The following is a 3,386-nucleotide window of genomic DNA, read 5'->3' as shown; positions in this document are numbered from 1 at the left end:
GCGGAGCTCGGCCGCGTGCGCGTGCCCGTGGGCTGTCTGCCGCGTCACTTGCCTGGAATAACCGTCGGCGAATACTAACGCCAGATCTTCTCTGGCAGAGGTGACTGGACGGAGTTGTTGCATTTTATCTTTGTACTTTTCTGCATTGATTAAATTCTTTGTAATGAGTGTGCTTGGTTTTTATAAAAACGAGAGAGCCTTTCTGCAAAGGACCGACCCAGAGGGACTAGAAGCAAATGTGCCAGGATTTCACCAGTTGCTAATACTGGGTCACAGACAATATGAGAATTTCTGTGCTATTCTGTGTTTTTGAAATCAAGGTGTTTGGGGGGCAGGGTGCATGCCGGCCCTCAGACTTCTGCGTTCTTTGTCTTTTCTCAGTTCAATGGACTTCGCTCCACTCCAGGAGTCGTGGCACCAACACGGGATCATCCCTTCTCTGGAGAGGGGCCGGCTGGAGTGGACGCCCCTCCTGGCACAAGTGAAGCTGTTTGAGGCCTGTCGACCTCAGGGCACCTAGGTGGCCCGGGCAGAGTCGGGGCCAGTTAGCAAGGCTGCGATGTCCTGCAGGGAAAATGGAGTCTGACAACTAAACCCAAGGTTTCAGCCCGCATTGGGGCTGGAGAGCATGAGGAGGGGCTGGGACCCCAGAGGCGCCGGGGTAACTGTCGGCAGCCCCAGAAACAAAACCGTGGGTGCACGTTCTCAAACTGCAGCAACGCAGGAGGCGCCGGCACCGAGCCCACATGATGTCAGGAGAGGGGCCGTCTGGAGCCGGACCTGGCTGGCCGGAGAAGGACAAGGAGTGGCCTTCGAGGCCCCACAAAGCAGCAAGCTCTCGCAGTTCTGTGGAGCGCTTGGTTCCAAGTTTTGCATCTGTCTCGGCTGTGATGTCTGGAGCGGTTCCCAGAGGGCCACCCGTGGTTCCAGGGTTCCTGCCCACCAACAGGAACCACTTCGTAACGGGCGTGAGAGGACAGCTGGACGTTTGGGCAGCTGCTCTCTGTCCACAGCGAGTTGAGACTTGATTATTTTTTTATCACTAAATTAAATTTCTGCCCTTGCTTGTCTTGTTACACTAAATGTCTCTAAATCTTAATAGACTGCAGCTTCTCCCCGCAGCTCGGGCCACTGATAACCGAGTGTGGGACTCGGGGGCCCAAAGCCAGAGGCAGGTGTGGGAGGGGACAAGGGGACACGGAGGCTCCTCATAACCAGATGACTCTTGCATCGCAGAATAGCTGCAGACACAGGGAGAAGCCTGGACACTGTGTGTGAGGAGGGATCCAGGCACCAGGGAACAGCTGGGGACTCCGGGCTGTCCCCAGCCCCCGCTCCAGTGTCGCATGGGGCTTCCTGACACTGGCCCCGCCCCTCTTGGTGAGATGATCCAATGGGTCTTCTGGCTGCACACCGGGAGCTTGGGCGCCCTCCCTGTCCAGCTGGGTGTGGGGCCTTGTGGGCTCACGCGTGTGGGGCGTCGTGGGCTCACGCGTGTGGGACATCGTGGGCTCACAGATATGGGGCGTTGTGGGCTCAGGGGTGTGACAGCGCGCAGTCACCAGTGGTCACATGAAAATCCATCTGGAGACAAAGCATCTGCTCTGACAGGTGACTGGCAGGGCTGTGATGACAACTGAGCGTTGACCACGCGTCCCCCAGTTTAATGTGTGTAAAGGGGCCTATGAAACTGTGGATGTTTGTCATCTTAAACGAAGGAATCCCATATCCCCAGGCGCCGGTCGGCTTCCTCTAAGCTGCAGGACCCCAGGGACCGTGTCGGCGCACCCCGGAGCTGCTGTGCAGGGGCCGGGGCGTTGATCTGAAATGCCAGTCACATAGCCAGGCAGCGGAGCTGGGCAAGGGAGCCCAGAAACCAAGGGGGCGTGTGAGGGCCACACCTCCAGGGCCGGGGGCAGAAGCTGACAGACCCAGGACCTGACAGCCACATGCCACAATGTCCAGCGTCTGATCATCGCCAACTGTAAATATGCGGAGAAGCAGGGGCACACGCCCCATGCCCCGGAGGGGAGACGTCCGCGGCAGCGCCTCAGCCACAGAGGCCGGGGTTTGAACCCGCACGGTCTGGTCCGCGGGTTCAGGCTATCAGGAGAGAGACAGAGACAGAGAGAAAGGCCACTGGGAGCCAAAGCTGACGCTCACTGGTCCCTTCATAGCTGCTGACCCCAGGTGTCCTGTCGGAGAAGAAACGCCACTCTTCGGGCCCTGACCTCTCTCCCTTCTCCAGGGTCTGGGGAGGTTGTACTGGCTGCAGCGCGCTGCTGCCATCTAGTGGGCATGTGTGGTCCTGCGTGTCCCGGGCAACCGTGACGCCACCTCTCCTCCTGCCCCCCAGTCCTCAGGAGGTGGCCAAGCCCAGCTCACCTGGCTGCCCTACCTATCAGCAGGTGAGCCGTGCGGGGGGTTAGGTTTACACTTCACCTCCAACAGTTCATTGTCCAAACGGAGAGTGACAGCACCACAGCACCGTCACCGTGCTGCAGACTGCTTCTCCTCCGTCCTGTCTGGGACCAGCCGCCCCGCACTCCGAGGTTCCTGCCTCGTGTCCTGACCTTGATGGCTCTGAGGAACATTGGTCAGGTATTTTCCAGACCATCCCTCAATCTAGTTGGCTTGCTCGGATGTTGTTCTCAAGTCTCTGGGGTCCTGGGTTTGGGGATAACTGGACAGAATTCAGCACCTTCTCGTCGCGACACATCAGGATGCATGCTGTTAACGTGGCTTACTGCTGCTGGCCTTGACCTCTGGGCTAAGGTGTCAGCCAGGCTCCTCCCCAGTCAGCCCACTCTTGGAAAGGGGCTGTGGGCTGCGACCCCAGGGCCTTCCAGGGCCTGTCCCATCATTTCCTGCTGGATGTCCAGAGGGGCTGGGTGGCTTGCCCACGTCACAGCCGCGATGAGAACAGGGCTCTCCACCCCTGGAGAAGGCACAGCTTCAGGCTGAATGCAGCTCCGCACATCCACTGGGCTTGAAGACCCAGGTAGGAGCAGAGCAGGTGGGCATGGGAGTGGCAGGCTGCTGGTGCCCAGGGAGGACCTGGACATTTGCAGGGCAGACGGGTTTGGCTCAGGGGACTGGACAGAGGCCCCTCGAACAGCAGCCCGAAGCCAGGGAGGAAGCCACATATCCCAGCCCTGTGAGCCCCGCCCCCACCTGGCTGAGCCCCAGGAACACCCCCAGCCTGGGCAAGGACCTCATCCCCCCACCTGCAGGCCGGGGCACACGCAACCTTGGGTGAAATCACGGCCAAGGCCCCGTGGGACTGGAGCCAGGACTGGCTCTCCCAGATGGGCAGGGCTACTGTGATTTCTCCCTAAGCAAAGGCGAGTCCCCTTCCAGCACCTGCAGCCCACTTTTCCCACGCC

The sequence above is a fragment of the Pteropus alecto genome, unplaced genomic scaffold (assembly GCF_000325575.1).
Source record: "Pteropus alecto unplaced genomic scaffold, ASM32557v1 scaffold213, whole genome shotgun sequence".
NCBI classification, from domain to species: Eukaryota; Metazoa; Chordata; class Mammalia; order Chiroptera; family Pteropodidae; genus Pteropus; species Pteropus alecto.
The sequence above is the reverse complement of the archived record's forward strand: the minus strand, read 5'-3'. Positions refer to the sequence as shown.